Source organism: Zonotrichia albicollis, chromosome 3 (genome assembly GCF_047830755.1).
Source record: "Zonotrichia albicollis isolate bZonAlb1 chromosome 3, bZonAlb1.hap1, whole genome shotgun sequence".
In the NCBI taxonomy this organism is placed as follows: Eukaryota; Metazoa; Chordata; class Aves; order Passeriformes; family Passerellidae; genus Zonotrichia; species Zonotrichia albicollis.
The window spans coordinates 31,422,054-31,448,327 of record NC_133821.1 but is presented as its reverse complement, the minus strand read 5'-3'; the positions used below and the strand labels follow the sequence as shown (position 1 = coordinate 31,448,327).

Genomic DNA, 26,274 nt, shown 5'->3' with positions numbered 1-26,274 from the left:
TTTCCTCATCTTTCTCTCTTCTGCCTGTGAGAACATTATAAAATCCCTGCATCCAGCCATTTCATACCCATTAACTAGCCCTGTTATGCACCACAGGAAAAAAAACCCCAACATTTGTAAATTCTTATTTGGGTTGGCAAACAAACCATGGTTTTCTATTTGCACAGAGAGAGCATAAAAATCCAGTTATAGGGACACTTTCACTGATAGTCAAAAGCTAAATAAATCCTGTCTGTAAGCAAAACGACCATGAAGGCAGTTATTAATAACAACAGCTTACAGACCTAATTCTGCAAGATGCTGAGCTTCCCCCTCCGAGCACAGAGGAACCCAAGGTGATCGGCACCTCCTGCAAAGTATTTGGCAACTGTGGCCTAAAGGGCTCACTGCAGACACTCAGCTGTGCCCCAAGAGCACAGCTGCCCCCAGCAGCCCCAGCCCTGAGAGGGAGCAAGATACTGGGAAAAGAAATGCCCCCTCTACCCAGGGCTATTTATAAAGCTTGCACTAAACATTTAAAGCCAAGCCCTAACTTGGCAAGGTGTCAAGGACCACACTGACAAAAACCCCTATACCCTCATTAAGAAAACGCATGAAGCACTGATTTCTATTTTTGGCCACAGTTGTAAGCATCGCCAGGGTTACAGCTGCTTTATTGTGGTTTCTCAAGAATTTCCTTGATAAAAAAGGACAACAGAATTAGCTTAGCCTTTTGGAAATAGCTGCACAGTCCAGCTGTAAAACAATGTCAAGTAGCTGGCAAAACAACAAACCAAAACCCCACAATACAACAGTAGCTGCATGTCTACCAGCAGTGGCACGCTCGCCCTCTGAAGTTCCTTATTTGGAACTGGGAAAGGGCAAGAAGAGGGAGACTTGAAATCTTCTAAATCTACTGCCCAAACTGGTACAGAAGTGTTTTTGTTGGTGAGCACATCATGATAACCTTCTAGTGAAGACACACTTTTCTAGCAAGACCTGGGGGTGCCTCGTGCACAGACATGTAGGTGGAGATAAGGGATGGAGATGGAAATGAGTTCAACATTCTTTTCATCCAGAGGGAAAAGTATTTAGCAAACAGTGTACTAGGAGAAAGAACTGAAAAACAAAGTAATAAAATCTTCAAAGCAATTGGTCTTTCTTATTTCATGCCAAAGAATTACAATCTGTATCATTTTCTAGAAGAAGGTAGCTCAGGTACAGGATTTAGGGTCAAGAGGACTGGATTCATCAAAGCCTTGGGCAAGCAGCTCTCGGCTTTTCCTACTAAATGACTGCTCACTGCCCCAGTTTCTGGAGGAATCAAAGACAATCAATGGTTTGTACCTGCTGGAAAGATGAAGAGAGAGGAAGCTTTCCCTTGCACGTATGTATGCATGCAGACCTATTTCATGTCTGTAAGCAGGGACAGATCATTCATATACTGTTATGTCACTGGAGTTTTAGAATATCAAATAAAAATCTTCCTGTAAAGGCAATGAAATGTCCAGACAAGGATATATCACATTACGTATTAATTTCAGTGTTCCTATTTTTACACCATTATTCCTGTGGTTTTTGATTAGGAGAAATAAAAATGTCCTACCCCTCCCTCAGCTGAAATTCAGATATACTGACAAACAAGCTGAACAGTGAGAGGAAATGGGCAAGCTATAAGGAAGTGCACTAGTTATTCCCCAACTTTGTAGGCAAAGTTCGCAAGAGAAGAGGAGAAACCTTTGGTGGGTAGAGGAGAAAGTGAAGTAAGGCAGTTCACTACCAACTACAGTGAATCAGTTCCCGCACATTGGGAACCAATACCTAGGTTCAGAGTAAGTTTTGTGTTAAATTTTAATACTCCTTCACAAGTCAAATGCTCCCATACCTCAGTACTCTTAGTGATATACTAAGAAAGGTTATAATTATACATAATCACAATAATGAACCCCATAATTATTTCACGTGGGACCCTTTCCATTCCTGCCTGACTTAGCTATATGGTGTCAGTTTTTAGACTGAGCACCATGAGTTGTGGGAAACAGCTTTAGCTAGAGCGACACAATCGAGACCAAACCAGGTTAGCTGCTGCGCCCCTGGCAGTGTAAGTGTTGAATAATGAAAGTCTTCTCTTAGACTAAGCAGTAACCTAATATCTGTATTTAAAAAAAAAAAGAAAAAAATCAACAACAAAAAAACCCAAACAAAAAAAACCCAAAAACCCCAAACCAAAAAACCAAATCACAAAAAAAAAAAACCGCGAAAACCCACACAGAAAAAGTGGATTCATTTGTCATGTACAAGTAGAGAAAACAGGGCACTCAGCTGGAACCCAAAAGATATGAATTACAGGTAATATTTTCAAGATTGTCTAAGGTCTTGATAATTAAATTAACTCAGGCATAGCTCACTCAACATCACGGTGCCTAGATTTCTTTTAAATATGGGTTCAAGGTCAATAGTGAGCAATACCTGAAAATCCTTAAAAATACTGTATTTTAAGAAGCAAAATCCTATTCAGGGGTGATAGTGAACACCTGAACACCAACAAAGTCAAAGTTAGGTCTATTTGCAGGTATATTTGTTCTCTAGCCTGTGCTGTTGATGATGGAAGAAGTGGCTTCCTGAGGACTGTCTGAAGCACACACTGGGCTCACCTCCAGGAGAGGCCTGTTTCACTACATAATCTAAAAGGAGATGCTGAAATACTCACCCCACATATCTGTGCTTTTCTTTATAACCATACTTCTGAGAGAGCCCAGAGTCAAGCCCTGAAGGGCCAAGTTCCCTGACAGCAATGCTCTTCAGAAAAATCTTTTTCATTAAAGTGCTTTCACTCATTTTGCCTGTTTGTCAAACTAGGTCCTTCTTTGTACTCAATGTCCTTGCCTGTTGGTCTCATCTTTTCCTTTTAGACTGCAAATCCTTCTCTAGCCTGGAGACCCTCTGTGTTTACCTCCTCCCTTGCAGAACTCAGCACGTGCTTGCCCATCTCAACATTAGCACGTTCAGTGAGCTGGCTTGGGATAAGAATATGATGGCACGAGCAGGTCTGTCATTGTCACTGTGCCAGCTAGGAGGGTTTTTGTTTTGCCCAGTTAAGAAGTACAGTATTTGTACAGACATAATAATATATAAGAGATCATGTCTATCTTTGGATTCTGCAGAAGTGTTTTTCACTGAGTTCCTAGTAGACAAGTTAACTCTTTGCCCAGAATGAATATGCAGCATCCCAATCGTGGAGTGAGTGAATGGAAAGCCAGAAATAGAGTCCTGAAGATCAATAGATTTGACTGAGAAAGCGTTTGCATTCTCAGGGGTAGAGATCATTGTGTTTCTAAGTGGATCAGAGATATGATCCTTGGCTGCTGTGAATGGAATGGAAACTGGATGCCATCAGCAGGAGATACGAGTGCTGATGCAGTGAGGTAATGTGGTAAGGAATAGCGGAGTGGAAGGAATGCAGTGCCACTGCCCTGAGGAATCTTAAAATTAGCTCAATCTGGCATTCAAATGCTGGGTGAAGTGAAAAGGAAAAAAAAAAAGCACAGCAATTTTACAAGAGAATCATTTCTGAAAGGAGAACAGTGGCTCTCTGCACTGCCAATCAAGACCCATGAGGCAACTCCCTACAAATCTGCCGCCAGTCTCACCAGAGCCACCACAATCCTGGGAAGGAAAGGCAGCATTGAAAACTGATGGGTTAGTTCTACAGAAATGCAAGCCAAAGTCAACCTCAAATGGATCACATTTTCACAAGAAAATCTCAGAAGAAAGGTTAAATTTCTCTACAGTTTCTCTAAAGATCCTATAAGGAGTCATGTCTCCTTTGAATGATTCCAGCAGTAAGTTTTGCTTTTGTCTCTGATGAGAGTCAGGTTGGCCTGAAAATTACGATAATGATTCCAGCCAAAATGCAGCTGCTGCAGGAGGGTTCTTAGGGCACTGATTGTCTCCTCTCTAAAGCCAGGATGCTACTGCTTGGTTTATTTGGAGAAGGAAGTTGCCTCTACTTTCTATCACCTTCTTCCACAGCTCCAATGCACAATGGTTATTAACCTTTCACAATAATTTCTATTATTGTCAGGGATGCAGAGGTAAAAGCATAACTCCAAGCCTACCTCAGGGTTATGTTTCAGGGGCTAGAGGCAGGAACTAATAAAATACTCACACTGATGGCTTTATTTTGAAACTGTACTGTAACGCTTGTAATTATGACTACCCTAATTTTCTTCTATTCAAAATTACAGGGTATTCCTTACCCCTTCTGCACATTAAATACCACAGCCACAGGACAGTCAGAACCTGCTGGCAGGCAATCAAACTCCCAAGAGATGGAAATGCACACACCACAGCTGCTTTTCTGCCACATGCTGTCCCAGCAAAGAGGGACTGAAAGTCCAAGTGAAGATGGGATCTGACTGCAAAGCCAACATGCAGATTTTACCCCTGAAGGTTACTTGATACCTATTCCAAGGTCTAACCATGGACACTGAATTGTGTTTTACATATTTACAAAGCATTCTATTAACATTTCCATCAAAACGGGAGGAAAAAAAAAGAAAAGGAGAAATAAAACCTTATTAGGCACAATTCTCAGTGAGTGATATCTGCTTGGCACAGAGCAGACTGGGTCGTGTCAAGGAGATGGTGATACACACCATCCTTACGCCAACCCCAAATTCCCTATATCAGCACTTCTAAATTCTGCTGCTATTCTACAGCTGCAGGCCTTGGGCAAGCAGAAAAGGCAGAAGTGAAATAAAGCCCTGTCATGTCATCTCCCTGTACCACACACCCCTCAGCAGAAGCACAGAGGCAGAGGTGCAGGTTGAGAATTAAATAAAATAAAAAGGAGGAAAATTCTCATTGCTGGTCCCAAAGGAGCTTCTCTTTTATAGGGGAAGAGCCCTGCCAGGACTTTGCAATCAGATGATAGCACCCCCTGCATTGTTCAAGCACTGTCAAGGGGCATTACACTCAAAAGATAATCCAGCCCTTGAACTCCCTAGGTACTGGTTTTAAATACCTCTGATGAGATCCAACTGCAGCCTATCTGGGTATGCCTCAACCATCTAGCATCACATTTGGTTATGTCTACAAAAACACCAGCTAGGAAGAAAGAGATAATGAAGAATGACTTTATAGTCTTTTATTTGAGAAAAAGCTAAACATATGGATCCTGGCACTGAAAGTATGGAATCTGTGATAAAAACATATGGATATCCATATGGGGGGGAAAAAAAAGCAAGGGAAAAAAAAAAAACCTTCTCGGCCAGAAATTCTGTGCTTGCATTTTTATCCTGTGTGCACAGTGCACCCCCTTCCCTCTGCAGCGCGACGCTGCCTGCCGATGGATTAGGATGTTATAAATTCACATGCAAATTTCACAAAATGCTCTACTGTTATCAACTTTATTAGATTTACGAATACAGTCCCGCTTATATTTTTTTATTCTCTTAATCCCTTTCATCACTTAATAGCTCAGAAAGTAATGGATTTCAGTAAAAAGGAGAGGCTTATTACAATCAATCCTGTTGCTCTATCTCTGCTCGACGCTCAACTAATGAAACTTATTTTTCTTCAGGACCTCTACAGGAAATCCTTTCCTAAGGAAAAAAAAAAATGTTTAATATGTTGCTGACTTGTAATACTGCAACAGTATTATTCCTCTCCTTTGGGTGTCCATCCAGAGGTTTGTAAGAGCTATTAATCGTACTTTATTCACCAAGTTCTAGCCTGTAGTGACACAAGAAGCTACTGAATCTTATTTAATACAATACGCCAACTTATAGTTCATATGACTGGAGGCCCTCACAGTATCTTTTAACTCTGAAAACTCAAAGATTAATTTTCTTTTTAAATAGTGAGGGTAACAAGTTGCCAGAAAGGGCAACTTTATCAAAAGGTTTACATCTTAAATAGTCCCACTGCTGAGGATCACAAAGTCTCTGTCATCCAAGTTAGTCTTCTCTAAGATCTTATTTCAAGCATACGGTTTTTAAAGCTGTCTCAGTTCCTCCTTTTGCATCCTTTGAATAAAAAGGCAAAGTACAAAAACAGAAAATACCCAACCTTCATTATTTAATTCTCTGTTAAGGGCTAAGGAAGCATCCACAGATGCACTGGTTTAGCTAAACCTGCCATACCCCAGGGCACCCTGCACAGCCTCCAGGCCAGTCCTGCCCATGCTGCTTGGCTCGTCCGCCTGCTCTTCTCTCCATCACTGCTGGCATCCCCTCCAAGCCTGGGAAAGGGCTCCAGAGCTTGTCCCTGTGTCCTGGGGGCTGTGCTACCCCACAGGATGCAGCCAGTGAGACTGCCCAGAACGCTCCCCTCGACACAGGACCGCCAGCAAGCGCCTTGGACACTGCCGGCAGAAGAATTCTCCTCGCTCCTAATGCGTGGATGCCAAAGTATATGGACATGCTTATTTCACTACAGAAGTGTGAGGAAAGAAAACAACTTTGGGGTCACTTTTATGCCAGCAATGAATTAAGTGTTCTACCATTTCTCAATACCTCTCCACAGGAGAGCAAAAAATTAATGTAAGCAAAAGAAGCTAAGTCCCAACCTACCACAAGGAAGCTACAGACCAAGTCACTCCTTCAAACCAGACTCCTTACAGTTAAAGAATATTCAAGGAAATATTTTTCTTGGGCTTATTTATTATTAATGCAAATATTTGTTTGCTGAGATTTTTCTTTGCATCTGACCAGGACTGGAAATGAAAGTAACATGAGAAAAGTTAAAAAAGAGGCATCATTTTAAGACAGAAGAGGTGCTGCATGTATCAGGAACAGGAATCAAAAATCCATTTCCATTTTCCAACCCAACAAGATCTGCAGCACATTATGGTTTTAGCTGTATATAGTCAGTTGACAATAACATGGGACTTCCTACACTTCTGCCTCTGCTCTGGCTAATTCCAGAACTATCCATGAAGGTTATGTGATGTAACCAACCATGCAACACTTAATTAGGAGGAAGTGCTTCCTGGCCCAAAGTGGTTATGTTCTTAAACATAGGAATGACTTCTTTTTTACCATATCTCGCAAAGTTACTAATATTTTGGGGGGTTTTGGCTCATTTCAACAAGAAATGCTTCTTGTTACTACACATCAAAGAAGGGAAGTTAGGTATCCAATGGACATATACCTACTATGTGTCTGGATATATATCTACTGCAAAGCTTGATCCTACAAATATCTCACATGGTTAATTTTACTCACATGAGCACCTGCTTGTATGAATAAAGTTACTCACGTGCACAAGTGTTTGCAAGACTGAGCCCCTAAATCCAATAAATTAATGGTGGAAATACATAAAATATATAATTGATGAACAAGTGAATTAGGATTCTGCTCAAAAGTAGGTAGAAAAGGATTATCACTCAGGCAAGCTCTCTCTTCACTGACTGTTTCTGATTGATAGATTTGTATAAGGCTGAGTTTCTGATTAGTTTTGAGATATGAAAGCTTCAAAATGTAGGAATAAAAAAAAAAGACTTTCTGAAAATGAAATGCAATATCCAATTCAATTAAAAGAAAAAGCTATTATCTGGAATTGAACCAAGACTTTGGGATAACATTATTTATTCCGTGCCAAATTTAGTAGATGTTTTCCAAAATGCCAGTTTACTTGGATTTTATGGAAAAATTGACCTTTTCACCCAGAACAGAGGCTGCTAATTTCATTAAAGTTGTTAGATATTTCCTCAGAGGGCATCCATGCCAATTCTAGTATTTCAATTCCCCTGTTTTCATCTATATTCCTCTTGCATGGAAGCGGCCTGACAAAGCTATAACCATGCTGTTGTTTCCTGCTCCTTCGGTACCCACTGCCAATGTACTTCATTATTCAACCTCTGAGAACATTGAGGAAACTGGGAAAAGTAAGGGCTGCCTATCCAGAGCTGCCCTCCTGCTCACACCCAGCAGCCCTAAGCCCCTGGGTCAGGTAATCTGCACCACGAGCATCCCAGAAGAGCCTGAATCAACTCGACTGACAGGAGATGAGCCAAGCCTGTCAATTCATACAGCAGCCTGAGCTCATCATCTGTATTTACATAGTTCCTCAATCAAACTCCTGCGCTCTGTAAACTCCATTTATTACCCTTCATACGGGCCGACATGGTTTTACAGTTTGCTCTCCTTACAGTAGAGGCACAGATCTACTCTTGATAGCTATTTTGTACCTTAACTCTCCCTTTTAAGAGGGAGGGAGCAGTTATTACTTGCCAAACCAGCACATGTTCATAGAGAGAGTGCGGTCAAGTGGTCAGGAGCAGAGCTGATGTTAATTAGCAATGAAATGAGGAATGAACCAGCATTAGCCCTGAGACTAATCAATGGGAAAATCACTCCAAGCAGGCAGCTTAATGAAGTACTATACAGCTGTTTATTTTTAGTCTGTTTTAGCCTGACAACAAAATCCCGATTAATTAGGGAAAAAAAGTCTTTCTAAAACGTATTTCCTTGTAGAGCCTTGCTATAGCTCTGATTTGTTTGGATTTTCTATTGCATTTGTCTGTACCTCTCCCTGGCAATTAAAGGCCCAGCTAGAAAAATTAAAGCAGGTCAGAAAAGCATGTACCCTTCAGTGGCACGCATTTGTCACCAGCACAACCTGCCACCTCACAGGTGGCCCATTCGGGGCCCTTTGCAGCACTGAGCACTCTGCCCCTCTGCAGAGGCAGCCAGAGGGCAGAGCAGCCTGGTCAGCAGCCCGCTCGTGCCATCCCTGAGGCAGGGATGGGCTGCCGAGGGAAGGATGTGTGAGTCCTGTGGCATGATTTGGGTGAGGCAGCCTCGGTCCTCTTGCTGTCCCAGAGCTCCAGCAGGACCCTGGATGAGGACTCCAGTGCAGAATGCCTGGGTCTGTTTGAAAATCTGGGCTCTGCCCTCACCCTGACGCAATTCCTCACACGTCGGGGAGATGCAACAGCACTTCCCAAATGTTTGCACTGGATCACCACAGGTGAATCACACATTATCTGCCAATTAAGTCACTAACCAGGACATCCAAGGATGATGATGCAGCTGCTCCCCCACTGGCTGCTCTTTCGGGCACCCCTGTGTCTTGAGGGGTCCCCCAAGCATCTCCCTTTTAACTCAGCACTGCACCGGGCTCTTCCTTCATGCAAACCTCAGGCTTTTCTAACAAAGCTGGTGTAGCACACTTTGGACATGGTGACATAGAAGAGGATGAAGAAGAAGGCTGGGAGCTAAAGCCTTTCCCCCAGAACACTACACCAGGAGACAGCACCATAACAATCTTGACTTACCTAGCTGAAAAAAAAGTTCTCTTTTAAATACAGTAACAGTGAAAACAAAAAATAATGGGGCTTTACTTCATTTCTGTTTGTCTTGAAGATGCCAAATTCCTGTTTTGATACATATGTGTAACAGCAGAACATAAAATGGCATTTGCATGATAGTAAGAGTACTTATGGTTTAGACTTGACATCAAGAGCAGGAATTTTAACATCAACCATAACATGAGTTGGAGACACATGAGGACAACAAGCCTCCTCCTGCATGGTCCTCACCCATCAGAGTAGAAATAGGCACAGGTAAAAGGTCAATTGAAACCAGCTCTTGTAGGAGTTTTTTTTTCCTGTTTTTTACTGTGTATATTGGACAATTCATTGTTTGTTTGATCAAAGTCCTCTCATATGCCAACAGAAGCATGACTGCAGAGAGGAGTTTCTTAATCTTTCCAAATATAATCAATAAACCACCTCTGAAACTGTGTCAAAATAAAAAAAGGTGGGGGGGGGAAGTGGAAAAAAATAGGACAGTCTTATGTAGGTACATAAGCTTGTCTGGGCTAAATGTCCATACTTGTCTTTAGAGACTCTCCTTGTCTGTATGTTGCAATAAACATCATTCTGCAATCTTTTAGGCAAGCACAACCTAAGTGAGAGCTGGGTGAACGACACAAACTGCTCTTCCCCAGGAAAGAAAGAAATCTTTAAACTGATATTATCAGGCCCTCTGTGACAGAGGCAAAATTCACCTCCTGAAGATGGAGACATTACAGTAAATGTATTCATTAGATCTCGAGTGACAAGCCTTAATTAAAATGTACTGTGTTTGCAAAATGAGAACCAAAATTGAAGACACTCAAGTACGGTAAATATATCTTTTGCATTGAGCACAGCAAGACAGACGTTATCTTTTACTTAACACTCAAAAGATACTAAAAAATGAATGCTACAGATATATTTCAATGGCATATATATTTGCTAGAAAACTTCTGACAGAGCATATGTACTGTAACATAAATTCAGACACGTCTGCATTCTTACACACTAATTACATTTGTTAAAGACTCTATTGTGCATATAAAAAGCAAGTTTTACCAGTTTTCCTTCCTTAGTCATTAATTCTGCAACCTGCCGAAATAAATATTGCTAATGCTTTTCACTTCAATAACTCCATTCATGTGAGGATCACAACATTTCACAAACATCAGTTAAATAAACTGCCTTGTGGGAGAGGCAGTGGCCATAAAAGGACGGACCTACTGCTGGGGTAGAGGTGGAAGATCATACCTGTTTAACAGCACACAGCTGGATTATAAATTTCTCAAGCTTAGCACATGCCAACACAGTAGAGCAAAAACATGTTTGTCTTTTTCTAAAAGCACACACAAACATCCAAGTCTTGCCACAAATACATCAGCTGATTGAAAAGATCAATTACTCTTTGATTGATTTCAGCTTAGTTATGATTACTTGCAAAGGAAGCAAAGGGGTTTTTACAAAGCCAACCAAAGGTGCTTACTAGCAAGACTTGATTCCATCCAACTGTAAAGTTTGATTTCCAGGGGGCTCTTTTTTTTTTTTCTTCATTCTTTTTTTTTTGGCAGCAGGAGGTGAGGAAGAGCCACTGTGAAGCAATTATTTGTTAAAAAGTGCAGACCTCAAAAACAACATCACTAGCCAGGTAATCCCCTTTATAGCATGATTTGATAGCTCAGGGAAAACTAAACAAAGGCACAATGCACTGCAACCACAACAGCTGGGTTGGAAATTGCTGCAGATTGTTAGGAGGAGCTGCAAACTAGAGATAGGCAGTGAAGAGGTTAGAAATGATAGGGTAAAAAAAAAAAAAGGGAGACAAATTACTCCAAAGACCATATTCTTTAAATCGTTGAAGCAAAACATGTTTATTTGATTTGTTTGTATGCCTATTAAAAAAATGCTACTTTGGGATTCTAGAAACCCAGTCTGTCAATTTTTCAGCTTCTGCACTTTCATGGTTGCTTAGAGCTGTTTAATGCAAATACACTTCCAATAAGAGATTTCATGCCCCTAAATTACACCCAGTTAAGGGCGAATGAAAATGTAAGGTAAATAACTATAATCAGCCATATTATCTTTCTCCTGGCACCTCTCACTTTACAGGCATATTTAAAGGCATCTCTGGGGTCCTATCCTTTTTAACAAGTGGCAGCGCATTTCCTGGAATATTACTTACGGTGCTGTGCTGCGAACATTACACAGGTTCAAATGTTACCTAGAGACCCAGGAAGAATTGCATCTGTTGCAGAGCCACGCTTGTTGCCATGTTTAGGAACATGTGAAAGGATGAAAGAAAATTTTCAAGTCTCTTCTTCATCCCACACCCAGACTGCCTAGGTCAGGCTCTCGTGCCCGATGCTGCTGATCAACGGTGTTGGGGTGTAGCGATTCAAGGGAAGAAAAATGAGACTGTGCACTTCTGGTGCACTTAGGATTCCAGTAAAAAAACCCAATAAATACAAGAACTTAAAAGCATTTCACTCCCACTGTTATTTTTAAGCTAATAAAACCATGCTTGAGGAGGAAAGGTGATCTGAGCACAGCTATTAACAGCCTCACAGTCCCTTGTTGTCTCCATGACAAAGTATAAAGTGATAAGCAATAATCAAGGAGCAACTAATTACTCACTTGGCAAAGAAAATACAGAAGAATGGGAATCTTCAGAAGGAAATACATCCCTGAAGTCCTTCAAAACAAATTTGGATTATTCTGAGTGAGCTCAAGTTTGCAGCTGAACAGTTTTTTGTGTTGTTTTACAGGAAGATAACTTTAGAATTCTACAAAAAGTATTCTGCTTCAGCTAAAGGTGACACAGCATTGACTGAGTTAAATCAGGGGAGGTCTGTGAGAGAATAAATTCCTCATAATAAAGTCAGATCAGTTTAGCCTGTCTCTCCCATACATCCCAATTGCTATCATACCTCTATTTACCAGATTTTTATTATCCAAGCTATTTTTACATCATTAGCTTTCAGATCTACATATGCTGAGGTTCTGCATTCTCCTAGGAAGAAAATTTCTCTGCAAATCAAATTTCACACAGTTATTTGTCTTTAGTGAAGCAGCCCAAAAAGTTCTCAACGAATTTATCCCTCTGTGCAGCACCAGCAGAAGCCCTCACTTAACAATTCACATGATCCTTTCTTACCTAAGTTGTGCTAGGCCCTGTGTAGAAATGGGTTTTCTCCCACCTCATTACAGAAGATGTGGGACAAAAGAGGGGTCAGGAAACAGCTGCACAGGTCCTTGCTTGTGCCACTGGCATGAGAGCTAACCTTTGGAAAGACACATTTATCCCAGTCTCAGTTCCCCCTCCATAAATGGTTACAGTAACAGCTTCACAGGGTGAAGTCCACTTTTCGTAATCCTCAGATGAAAAGTGCTGAAGAAGAGCAAACGAGGACAAATAAAGGGCTGCCCTGGTTAGGGTGCATCGGGCTGGTAAACTCATCAGTCCCTAGGACAGGTCTTTCAAAACTGCCACAGTATTTCCAGTATTTCCACTATCCCATGAAGTGACACAGCAGCCTCCCTGAGCTTGAGGAGCCCCAGAAATGCCTGTTGTGTTCTCGTGAAGTATCATCAGGCTGAAAGACAGGAATGTTTGATTTCTGCATTGCTACAGGCTCAGAGTCAAAGCCATTCATTTACTGATTATAAATAATAGCTACAATTTCACCAGAGTAGGGATTGGGAACCAAATATTGGAAACCTATAAAAATTGTACGAAAAACAGTATTTTTGAGGGGGAAGACAAATAACTAAAGACTTACTTTCCTATACTCTTCCAATACCTGCTGCCAAGCACCTTTTCTCATCTGTACAAAGCTGCTGGTGCTGCTGCTGGAGAACACTTTCTTCCCAAAGCCAGCAATGAACATAGAGCAAGATCCTGACACACAGCAGTACTTCACAAGAATGTCACAATGCAAGTTCATGAGAAAGAAAATACAGATGACTACTTTCCTAAGAGTGCTGCAGAGGAGTACACCTTAAATTCCATTAAGCCCACTTGGGAAATGCAAACCCAGCCCCAAACTGCCCTTTTCTTTTTAATGTGTTTTATCTACAATTCCTTAAATGCAGCTGGAAATGTGACTTTCAAATATCCAGGTTTTTGTAATGTGCTCACCTAACCCTCATCGTGGCACCTGACAGAAGTAAGATGTACACAAGACTTTGATTTTTCTTTTTGAATTAGGAGACATTAAGCACCCAAACTCTCTCATAAAAGATCTGAGGCATAAGCTACATAACATCTGTGCAAGCAATGTTTTTTTCCACTTAATCCAGATCTTAATGATCAAGAGATATCAGAAAAGTGTCAAAGGAGATAAACCAAGTTATCCCTAATAAACCATCTACGTCTCATCACCAGCAGCAGCTGATCTGGGAGCTTCATTCCTGCACCAGGGATATAGAAAGACCTCAAAACTTAAATGTCAATGCAATATGCTTGTTGATTCCTTGGGAAATGTAAGTCACTGTGGACTGAGTTTCTGTTTAGTGATGCTTTGAGGTCCCAGATAAACTCTGTAAATAAAGGCACTGCAGGACAAAGCACCATTCTTTTTTCTTTGTCTCTTCCAAGGCATGATTCCTTTGCTTTCAGAAGGGTGTAACAGCCTACATTTCATGGAAACAAAGATCAAGAAGTGCTAGGGGATATCACCACGGAGTCACCAGTGCCACCACACCAAGCAAACATTATCATCTCTCACATGTTGCTTCTTCTCTCATCCCCTCCACAAAAGAAACAGCCCCAGCAGCATTTTGTTTGCGCTGTAAACAGAGGCCCTGTGGTTGGGAGAGAGAGAGACAAGAATGAAGGAAAACACGTGCTTAGTGCATGGGACCAGACATGTGACTGGGAAGCTGGGGAAAAGTCCACCTAACCATTTCAGACTATCCCACAAGAAAATCCTGCCTGGAACACAGACTTGCTCTGTGTTCTGGCTGTAGAGCACTGCATTTTGACAGATTTCAATTGATAGAACCAAAAACCCCTGAAATGACTGAGAGGAGCAGTCACTTAAACTCATTGAATAGCTGTCTGTGACTCCACTTGAAGATTCTTTTGGGGGTAAAACGTTGGCACTATTATTGCAGAGCTCCATTGTGCTAGAGGCACAAAGCCACTTGTCATGCTTTTTGTCACAGGACTTCAATAAAAATACCCAAGCAAGGCCCAGCCACAAAGAAATTGAAAGATAAACACCCAGGATTACAAAGTGCCTGGAAGTCAGCATGAGGGTGCTCACAGAGACTTGCTCTGCTGGAGCCAACACTCCTACACACAGTACAAGAGAGATTAGCCTGGGTGCTACTGTCTGCAGATCCAGGAACACCAAATGGCTCTGGGCTGCAAAACAAAAGTGCAGCTATCCAGGGAGAGGCCATCTTTTCCCTGAAGGGGATATAATTTTTCTGATCACCTAGAGATAATGGTGATGATGCTTTGCAGACCTTGTAATGTGAGAGATTCCAAGCAGGCTTGTGAAATGAAGGCTGGAGGGAATGAGGACTGTGGGCATATATTTTTAGATAAAATGTGGGTACCAACTCTTAGTACAGGTTCCTCCACTACAATCATCAATTCCATTTTAGAGAAGTTCAGCCATCAGCTGTTCCCTCAAATGTCCCTTCATCAGGCAAAGGCAATCAGCCATGTCACTGGCTGGCACTAAGGCCTCTGACAGGAAAGGGCAAGGAGATAATTCATCTGCATATGGCAGCCATTTGGCACCTCCATCAGCACTGCATTTTCAGTGCCATTTTTTAGTGCCTATGAGTAACTGGGGAAAAAATAATATGAACTTGTACAATGCCACCTCACCACTTGGCACATGCATCCTTGCTTTAAAAGGATCTTTAAAAAGATCACCTAAAGCCTGCCTTTTCCTTTAGTCCTTAAAGAAGTAAAACAGGGATTGGAAACTTTATCCCATCACACGTACAAGTTCTCCCACTGAATTCAATAGGGCATCAATGATCCAAAGAAAAAGAACTGTCTCTTAAAATAACAGAAAGACCAGTAATTCCAAAAGTTTCAGAGAAGGCTTTAAACATGTATTAATGGATGTTAACAGGATTTCAACCAACCAAAAGCATAAACATCATCACCATAGTCAAGTATCTCCTCTGCCCTTCCCAATTCTAAACAGTTCAGTAAATGGCTTCTTATTTTCTGTCTGGCACTGTACAGCCAGCCCAAAGCCAGATCCAAGAAGGAAAAACACCACAGATATATGGGACACTTGAGATGTTACAGCCCTCAGCCCCAGTTCTGCAAGCAGTTCTCTTTCCTGGAGAAAGAAGGATTTACAATGTCCCAAGCATGAAGGCCTACATAGCTTTTCTTATCTTATTTCCAGTTTATTTCAGTCCTGTTTCTCCCTTAGTCTCATTATGCTTGGCATTTAAAACCACGCTGCTTATTTTTATTGTTGCTTTCTTCTCATTTCCCATTAGTTTTCAATTCCAGGTCACCAGTACAGTCAATGGGAAAACTTGGCTCATAAATAACGGAAAAGATTTTTACAGCCAGCTATATTTTTACATTTTAGGATTAATTGAGAAATAAGTTATAAAAGTTATAAAACCTGTTGCTTTTGTTGAAACAAATTTGTAAATAAAATTAAAGGAACAGTTGCCACTGTTCTTTTAAAGGGCAGCAAGGTGAAAGACTTGGCACTACCAGGAATAAAGTCATCCTCCCCAGCTCCTCACTAATCATCACCTGTCACTCAAAGTATTTTGCATCTTTAAGTTGCAAAGCACGCACTGGAAGGGGAGAAGGAGCCCATGCACACTCCAGCAAGGCCTTGTCTCCTGTTCCCAGGGCTGGGACACACAAGCTGATAAGAGCAAGCTGTGGGCTGCGTGTGCTCTCAGGTATCAGAATGCTAACTAGCATCCAAATCTTCACTTCATTTGGTTGGTTGGTTTGGAAGCTTTTTCTCTGGATTTGGTATTTTTCTTGGGGTGGGGTGGTGGTGATATTTGCTTGGGATTTAGTGTTTTTTGGCCTTGCTTTGGCTTTTTTTTTTTGAAAGGGGGTGTGTGTTAATTCCCACCAGTACACAGCTTGATAAAGGAGGCTATCATCTATGGGTTTTAAACTTCTTCAGTGTTGTTTGCAGACAAAAAACGTGGAAGTCTCCACTACTTTGCTCTTCAAAAAAAAGTTATCTTTGAAGTAGACTTTCTGTCTGTGTTTGAGAGATTGCTCTGTACATGCTCAGAAGCAGACTGACCCTCAGAGGAGAGACTTGGTGACCACACCAGGGCTGGCACTCTTCTCTCCTGACTCTGCACCCAACTACCACTAGATGGATGTGGCTGTACCAGAAACAGGCTGGCTTTTGCACACTGTGTTTCACTCTCAAGTCCCTTGGTTCTTTGTCTGGAGCCCACCTACATGAGAGTAAAATATTTCATGGCAGTTTTTCTAAAGACATATTCCAGCCACATTAATTCCCTTCACAGAGCAGGTTTTAAGGAAATGAGTATTACTCTTGAGAACATAACAAGGTGCTCCTTTTGAAGTCCCCCACTAAGGAAAATGCTACAGACCACAAACATCCATGAGAGAACTATGGAAGATATACAGTGCTGTGGTCTTGGACAAAACTTTTGTTAGGATTTGAATCCTGGTCCATTATGTGCTAACGGCATATTTCATCTTTGTTTTAAAATAAAACCACACTTCTAAGAAAGGAAATTCAGAGAGCAAATGAGGTCCTACATAGGTCACAAACATAATACACAGGCTTTTATTTTTCTACTTTATAACTAGGAGACATTTTTAAAGAGACAGTTCAAGAAATACTTGCCTTCAGAAGATCTTGCTGTACCTTTTGTGTACACTCAATGTGAAGTCTCAAATCTTGATGTTAAATTATTTGTAGGACCTGACTGCAAGTTCACATTATGTTTGGTTTGAAATTATAAATAATTACTATGACAAAGGCTGTCTGTCCACCCCATAACAGCTATAAAAGTAACAGAAACAGAGATGGGAGAAACACTTCTGAATGCCCTGCACTCATATTTGGTGTCCACAGATGCAGTTGCAAAACTTGGACAATTTGCATGTTTAAACTTGCCTGGGTATTGTTGCCCAGCAGACAAATAAAACCAGGAGACTTGCCCTTTAAACCTTTTTTGAAGAAAATTCTTTTCTACCAAGGTGGAAGGAGGCAGGCAGCTTTAAAATGTATAATACCTTATGTATTTAGGAATAATAATTAGTAGGCATTTAACAAGCTTTGTTTGCAGGTATTTTTATGAAGCCATAGGGCCAAACTATGGAACAACTTACATGGGAAGGGCACTTCATGCCATCAGACCAGCCTGGTCTGCCATGGGCTGCAGCACGGGGAATGTGCATCAGCAGCAACACTGACTTAACTACTTTGAAGTGAAATTTTTCTACAAATTTTTTCTACTAAACCTCAGTGATTTTAGATCCCAAATTCAATAACTGTTGTGATCCCCATCAGACGCTTCCACCCCAAAACCATTGATACTAAAAAATAAGCAACTCCTCACAGCTGCTAAATTATAAGGGCTTAGATTTTCTTCATACAACTCGTTTGTAGATATATGACAACTGCATGGCTAGTATACACTTACAGATTCTGAGACTGCATCAGCAGATCAGCTAATTTTGTTAATTAGCTATTTGCATGCACAATTACCTGATTTGTACAAGCAGTCAAGGTGATCATACGTGTAAATTAGGCATGAATTTGCACAATTTACTCATCTGAAAATCTGCTATTTCACTTACTTCTAAGCACCAGAGATCCAGAGCTACAGAAGAGGCTGGCAAGTTACTGCCCTTATGCTTGATACATTTCCTTTTACATTCCTTTTGCATTGCATTTTTACATCACTGTGGGCAAGTACCACTGCATGCATAGGCACACAACCATGCCTAAATAAATGGGCACATCATAATCAAAAAGTCATACAAAGACAGGGACCTGCATCCCCACACAGACAGAAATTTACTTCTTGTCTCCTAAAGGTCTTATTTTCCCCCTGTTATCTCTTCAGTTCTGGGAACTGCTGAGCTTAACAAAGTAAACTTGATTTTAGTTATCACAACAAGCTCAGGAAGCTCTGCAAGGAGCAGAAACCCAAACAACTCCAGAGCAAATACTCAGCCTGAAGCCCTGAAGACTGCTTAACATTTAAAGCCCCACTGCTGCCATGCTGACTTGCTGGTTAGGGGGTTTCAAACACAAATGGGTCATCTACATTTAATGTGAAGTCATACCATAGCTTATCAAATAAATGGATGTTTATGCCATCATGGGCTGTTCAGGGACTCCAGAGTGGAGCACACAGCTATTATAAAAAGCAAATTCTCTGAAAACTGCACACCTATCTCTTCCCCTCCCAAGGTAACAACATCTTTAGCTGAAGAGGGATTTGAGAGAGTACAATAAGGAGAGCAAAACTCAAGAATGGATGAGTGCAATGCAATCTCAAATACAAGTGCATCTCTGCCTGCTTGAAGTGGCAAGATAATCTAAACTTTTCACTTCACTAGGGACAAAAACCACCACTGGTTTAGCCCAGGAGAAATAAACCCCATAAGCTGATTAGGGCCAATACCTACATATTCACATACACACAAAAAAAATTGCAAACAACCAACAAAAAAAGAAACCCAAATACTTGTTACAACATAGTTAAGCAGAAGGTTAAAAACAGGTCTTCAATCTCAAGTGCTGTGCAACTCAGTTTCATTGGCTGTGGTTATTCACAGGACTTCCTCAGGGAGAAGCAGTACTCGTGGTTAGAGGTGATAAAGCAACCCAAATGCCTAGATAATATAAATAGAGAGGTTCAAACTCCACTTCTGTTCCTCAGCACATATTAGCAGAATGATTGTTGTAGTCTACAGCTTCTTCTCTTCTTAACTGGAGACACTTCATAGTCTAGACAAACTCTGCTTTAGGTGTATAGCTCCTTCCATCTCGCCTTCCATTCTCTCCCCATGAGTAGTCACTAAAACTAAAGTCCTTGGGGCAGAGCTGTTAATGTCTTTGTGTACAAGGCTAACACAGCAACACAACTGTCAGATTTAAAGGACAAATTATTTCTTTCTTTTTTTTACCCACCAGTACAGTGTGTGGTGCAAGTGTGTGTAAAGCAGCAGGGAGCTTTGGAAGAACATTAGGGTCCCACTGAACCATTTCTGAGGCAGCTGCTGGTGGTTAACAGGGCAGGACAAGTGCTTGCAGTGTTGCACCTCAATGCCCCGATCCACCACCACTGGAAAGAACTCCAACTCCTTCTCCTGTATCTGAATATTAATGCAACCCATTGGCTTTAAGGGCAGTACAACTAAAGACTGAGTTGCAACCACCTTCTTCTGTATCTTTGCAATAAATGAGCACATTTTTATTCTCTTACATTAAACAAAGGAGACATGCTGAATGTTCATTTACTGAAAAATTCCAGGTAATATAAATACACTCAAAATAGGAGTCAAGTTGCAATTCCACTTCCAAATATAAAAGTCAACCCCTTTGAGACCTGGGGAGAGCCAGACCCGGCTCAGCCCAACACTCCTCCCTGGCATTCCTCCCCAGGCACCTGTGTTTGAATGTGTTTATCTGCAAAGGCTCAGGTCAGTCTGTGCTGTAGGAGCATCTCCTGCAGCTGGAACACCCGAAGCAGGTAGCTCTCCATGTTGTAAACTGCTCATGCAGCAGGACTGAGGGAGAGGCATTTCCTGGTCACCGGCTGTTCCCGACTACAGGAAAATGAAAATACAGCACCTCTGCACCTGTTCACCTGATGGTGAAGGAAGGAAAAGCCATTACCGAGTGACAGGAGACGAAAAACCAAAATCCATTTCAGCAACTCATCCCAACACTGGTGATTAATCTCACACTCCCACAGCCTGATGCACATTAACCAGATAATTAATAATTTCTTTAGGGACTCCAGCTCGGCAACTGTTTTATCAACCTGCACAGCATTAGGAGAGAGATGCTGCATTTGTGATCAAACTGCTGGAACTACCAAAATGTTCTGCAGGAACAGTAAAAGCTTCAGAGCAATCTGTGAGCCCAGTTTTACAAGTAACTATAACATATGTGCAGAAATCAAGGCTGCTCCTTTATCAGTGCAATCACCAGACTCAAAAATCTGAGCAAGATCAACATAATAAGAATAATTAACAGCAATGCCCAACTCCCTCCAATGCCCATCATTCTCCAGCAGAAGAGATTTTCAGTATTTTTTAAACACATTCTACTTGATACAGAATGTGCATAGTGCATCCAATCATGCACTTCGACTATCCTTGGTATGAATAACACATCAGATTCATTTTTCTTACCACAGAAAAGATTAAACAATACAAAAAACATCCTATGTGCCATGACACATGTGAATTCTATAAGGCAAAGGCTTTCAGAGAATTCTGTGAGGAGGATGGCCACACTTAGCACAGCTCTTGCTAACAACTTTTTGTCATCCTCCGTGCACTCACCCTCCATGTTCAAGGACAGTCACACAGGATCTGAAACACAATACCAAAGTGCTGGCACCACATTATCTCCCCCAGCACTTAAAAATGAACTGCTGAGAAAAATCACGGTAAGTATTCTTTCCGATATTAAACTCTCCAGTGTGTTAGATATGTGTCAGTATCCAGTGATTAAGAATGACTGATAACTAATAAATCACACCCACAGAGAGTGACCGGGTATCATTGCTTTCAGCCTCTGAAAAGAAGAGCTAGATTCACAGTTCTGCCTAAGTAATTTCATCTTTCCAAATGAACCACCCTGTGTAACTGCTGCTAGCAAGGAGATGTTCCTTTTTTTTGTTTGTTTGCAATGGGCTTCAAAATAGTAAGTTATTATTTGGGCTGCTTTTCTAGTAATAGTTTATTGTTATCATTACTGTGCAGGTAAGGAAACAGAGACCCAGCACACGTGAGAGTCTCAAAGCTTCCCCACCACAAAGCAGATTCCTAAACAAAGCTTGAACTTGTCCTTTCATCACACAACTACTCTTCCACCTGAGAGAAAGCCTCAGCTCTTGGCTACAGCTCAGCAGAGTATCTGCCTTCTAAAAGATATCCTGCTCTTCAGACTCAGGTCCTGGAAATGGGCCTGTGCAGAGCTTTAGTGACAGCCACACACATCTGCACAACTGACCAGATACTGCCACATGCACTCCAAACTCTGTTCTAAGACTGGGTTAGTAACAGAGAATGCTTTCTTTTAGTCCATACCATGGCTCGATTTGCATTTCCTTTCGCATAACTAAATGACACAGTACACCAATTCTTTAATCATCTACTTCAGTGTTTATACCACTCTGCTCACCATATTATTTGAGCCCCTTCATTTTCATAGTATCAGTTACCATTATTCCATTAAATTAAATCCTTTTACAAGCATCTTTCTATAAACATGCACTAGAGATAACATAGCCACATGGTGAGGATTCACAGACTACAGTAAGCAGATTACACCTGTCTTGATTTTCGATGTAGCTGTCGGCAGAGTATATTCTCCCATCAAACTGCACACAGATCTCCTCATTAAAGCTACAGGGGAGAATAATTACAGAACAGTACTTTGCAGTTTACCAATTGGTCTTGCATACATAATGGCCTATCAAAGAAAAATTGCGTCTTCCAACAGCTGGGAAAATATTTAAATGGTTATTAGTATTATTATGAAATAGCCAACGTTTTAAACTGTCCAACAACTTGCCTCCTGTATGCAAAGCAGACAGATAGAGGTGATCACGTCCAAAAAGGTCTTTGACTCCCAGCCCATAAACAGAATGACTTTTCCCTTTACAAACACTCCATTCCTCAGCCTTCTGTTCCACAGTAAAATCCTCTCCTCCTGAGAAATAATGCTGATTGCAGAATAAGCTGTGAAAGCAAATGGGTGGTTTTCTGGATCTCTTAAGCCCTGGTGCTGAGTGCTAAGCATCACACTCCCCCACATCCTCAGTCCTTGATGGGGAAACAGGGAGTCTGTCAGGTCCCCACCATCCTCCTCTTACCAGCAAGGGTCTCAGTGGCAGCCTGTTCACCTCCAGCCACATCTGAGGTTTCCTTCCAGCCCTCAGCCCCACCAGCAGGTCTCCCTGCTTGGCAGCTGGCCAGTGAGGTGCTGCCTATCCCAGGTAAAGGATGCTGGAGAGGCTGCAAAAATCTACAGAGGGAAGCAACCTCCTGGTGCTTCTGTCCCTGGCCTTTCACAACCCAGAGCTGAAGCATCCAGAATATACTGAACTGGTAGTCCTGTGGAGCATCAGGAAGACTGATTTTTCAGCCATGTTAATAGTTAAAACATCTGACCCGTGTTTGTGTTAATGGATAAAAGGCAAAACCATTTTTGGATGCTATTTGCATTCCAAGATCCCAACTGTTAGGACCTTCAGCTCCACTCAGCAACCAAACCCATCGCTCTTCAGGCACCACTCCTGAATACCAGCTCTAACTCATCACACGACAGACGAGGAAAAAACCCAGACATGAGAAGAGCCAAATTCTTCAGATGAAAAAGTCAAGTTAGCTTTGCTAGCTTTCCCTGCTAGCCCAGAAGCAAACCATCCTAAGCACATATTTCGGGCCCAGCAAGATGTCCTGACATGCTCTTCCACTCTGCTAAACCAGGAACTAAGATCTGACTGAGGACTTCAGCAACAAGAGGACATGCTGCTGGACTAGTCCCACATATTTTGGTTCTCCCAGATTTTTACACAAACACTCCAAAAGGGACCTTTCTGTACAAGCAGCCCAACAGCCACGTTTTCCCAGCTCTGAGGGACAGGGACACAAGCCACCTCAGCAGGCAGGGGAACACTCACCATGCAGTCACATCTGTGTGCGGCGTTCAAACCACGAGGGAGCAAAACTGCTCTCTGAAACAGCTCTCAGTACCAGCCCTGCAAAGGATTTGCTGCTGCACTTTACCCAGCTGCACCTCCCAGACGAGCTGGCACGCTGCAGCCTTGCTCCCAGTCTCTCTCAGCTCCTCGCTCCTAACAGGGACACGCTGACAGAAGAAACCGAGCAGAAAACCGAATGGAGCAGAGGCTGCTCCGGCCAGCAGGCAGCCCACAGCTGCTCCTATGAGCTTGGAAACCTCTTGGTTTCTCTCTGAGAACTCCCCATTTGCAAGGCTGCACCTCACGCTCCAGGGTGGAGTTGGCTGCAGGCTTAGCCAGATCACCCAGCCTGACCTCCTGTGCAAACACTGCCCAGTAACCTTCACCCATTTAAATGCTGCTTTCAACTCAGCAGCTCCAGCATTTTTTCTAATTAGCAAGTTTGGGTAGAAAGAATTCCTGGACATCTCAATCACCGCTTACTTTTCACAGGAGGGAAAAAAAAAGAAAAAAAAGAAAAGTAAGCCGCCCAAACTTTCTGTCTCTGCTGCAAACCTCACAAATTTTGCAAACTTGTTCCTGGGGTCCCAGCATGGGCAGAAACCACCCTGTGACCACCACCAAGAAGGGGCTCCTACACCAGGAACTGGGCAGCAAGGCCCAGCAGTGACAACACATGGACTCAAGGATGTTTTGTTCTGGCCTTTACCCTGCAAAGAGGAGCTCAGCAAGACCTCCTGGGGCTTGGTTCTCATTTCAACTCTCCCTCATAGAGCAGTGTCACCACAAAGAAGTCAAAAATAGCTTTGCCATCAATTGCCACAGTAGCAAAGTTTAGTCCTTCGGGAAAATTTTCCTTGACTTCACAGGTTCTGGACCAAAACATTTATCAAGAAAAGCACATTAGCTATTATAGCTTGCATTAAAAATACAAATACCACACAAAAACTGTGCTTGTTAAGTTTTAAAGGTCTTTAGAAAGCTTTTCCTTTCACTGCTGTCCCCTGACACTACTGACTATGCATATTCAAATCCTGCATTCAAAGGTATTCTGCAATGAACCAATCCTTTATTAATTGCCAGAACACATATCCCACGACTTTTCAGAAGAACTGAGTGTCTAATGTGTCTTTACAAAAGATCATAATTCCACTTTCCTGTTCTTACTAGAAAAACAAGCCAGCCTGGCAAGTGGAAAGAAAGGTGTAAGACTACTTCTGACTAAGACATAATATACAGGATTAACTGGAAATTGCCAAATTAGGAAACATGCTTTCCTGGATGGAGAGGGAAGGTAAATCATATCAGCTCCAGACAAAGACTGAAGGGAAAGGGAAAAAAAGAAATATCAGCTGAGTGGAGAAACCTGTCACAGATATTTCAGTAGATCAGGACTCTGACTATGTATCAGAGAAGAGAAGCCCTGATCAAGTCACATGCCCTTTACTACAGAAGATAAGATCAAAAGGTTTCAAAGGAAACTGATGGTGACAGTTTCTTCATTTGTATGCAATGTGACATACCAGATCCAAACTGTTGGCTACTTTTTGAACTATTTGTCAGGGGAGAGAAATTATTATTTTCTTTTATATTTTACTTTCAAGAACTCTTAGTCATTTGGGGGTTCTCCCCCCTGCTCTGTTTTATTTTTCAGCCAGGATTCAAACGTTCACCTTTGATGTAATATTTTTTGCTGCACATCAGAATAGCTATGCCAAGCTTCAGAAGGACAATTAAATACAGAGAATGAAAAGGATTACATCACTTCAAACATGAACTTTTAATAAAATTATTCTAAAGAAACGTCCCTGGTGATGATTATTTTCTTTTCCCTGTATCTTCTATTTTACTCTTTCCATGTGTTTGCAACAATTGAAATTATTGCCAGGCTAGCAGATGTAGTTGACTCGAAGCCATCAGCTTACATACAAGCAGAAGTATTTCTCCCTGTTTCTCACTGCTTCTGACAAGAAAAGTGTTAAAGATAACTGTGTAAGATCACAAGTTGCTTGTATGGCCAATAGGCTGTATAACACTTATATTCACATGGCAAATAAATAAATGGGGGACTTGTACCCAGCTCAGGTTCTCCAGGGCCCAGACCTCAAGGGCTTCAGCCCAGCATCCCCTGCTGATGTGCGAAATCTGCAGTTGCTCATTATATGCTAGTAAACTTGCTCTAAAACCATGCCCTTCTTTCCAAAAAAAGGTACCAAACACCTTGTCAAAGTTCATCTGTGGCACTCAGTATTCATGAGCCAGTGATATGTGTAAGGCAATAATATTCTCCCCAAAGTGTTGTGAAACATTCAGAAACTGCAGTAGCTGCAGCCACGTAAGTATCTGAGACAGCCAGACACGAAAAAATACGTTGCAGTCTCCTGGGTGAAGGAGAAGGTACTCAAAGCACAGAAAAGCAATACAACCTTCACTTCTAGCTCTGGTACAGCCCAATATATCACATTTTAAAGTTGTAGCATTTGGTTTCAAATGTGACAAACATTTTAAATGTTTCAAGCTCTTATATAAATCCTTGAGAATCCCAGAATCATGCTAATAAAGGATGCTGAATTTAAGGACTCAAGTCTAAGCCCCTTTAAACACAGCAGGGAAAAGAAATAGCTCTTCCAACAATATTTTTCTCAGTCAGGCCAAATATTTTTGAAGCAAATTGTTTGGAATACATAGCTTACGTGTACGAGTCTATTGAGAGTTTACACAGATATTTATAGAGACATTACTGCAGTGCACAGACTTAGAGTCACTTAGAAAGTCTTAAAAAGCAAATGACAATACCTTGAGTGCATAAAGCTGCTCCTGTCAGTGAAGCTTTTTCCCCAAAAACTCCTGTCAGTGAAGCTTTTCCCCCACACCATCACCTGCTCTCTGTCCACGAAGCCCAGACCGTCCTCGGGGCTGTTGTGACATCCCTGGCACAGCAGCGAGAGGAAAAGAGCTGCACCTTCCCCACCAGGTTCCCAGCTCCCCAGCCAGCCCTCAGGGCTCCTGCTCCAGCCCTGCTTTCCCAGAGCTGCAGCTGCAGTCCATCTGCATCTCTGACACACACCAGAGCAAACATGCCCACAGTTTCCCTTGCTACT

At 41.8% G+C, this 26,274-nt stretch overlaps 1 protein-coding gene across 25 annotated transcripts in view; it reads right to left on the bottom strand.

Annotated features, from left to right (window-relative positions):
• Nucleotides 1-26,274, bottom strand: part of ESRRG (estrogen related receptor gamma) — a 372,262-nt gene that overhangs the window by 253,391 nt on the left and 92,597 nt on the right. Inside the window, exon 1 of one of the 25 annotated variants that reach the window (XM_074537078.1) lies at nt 23,153-25,938. The exons of the other annotated variants lie outside the window; for them this stretch is intronic. The gene's annotated coding sequence lies outside the window, so the exon portion shown is untranslated. Of the gene's footprint in view, nt 1-23,152; nt 25,939-26,274 lie in introns of those variants that run through there. 25 annotated transcript variants of the gene reach the window in all.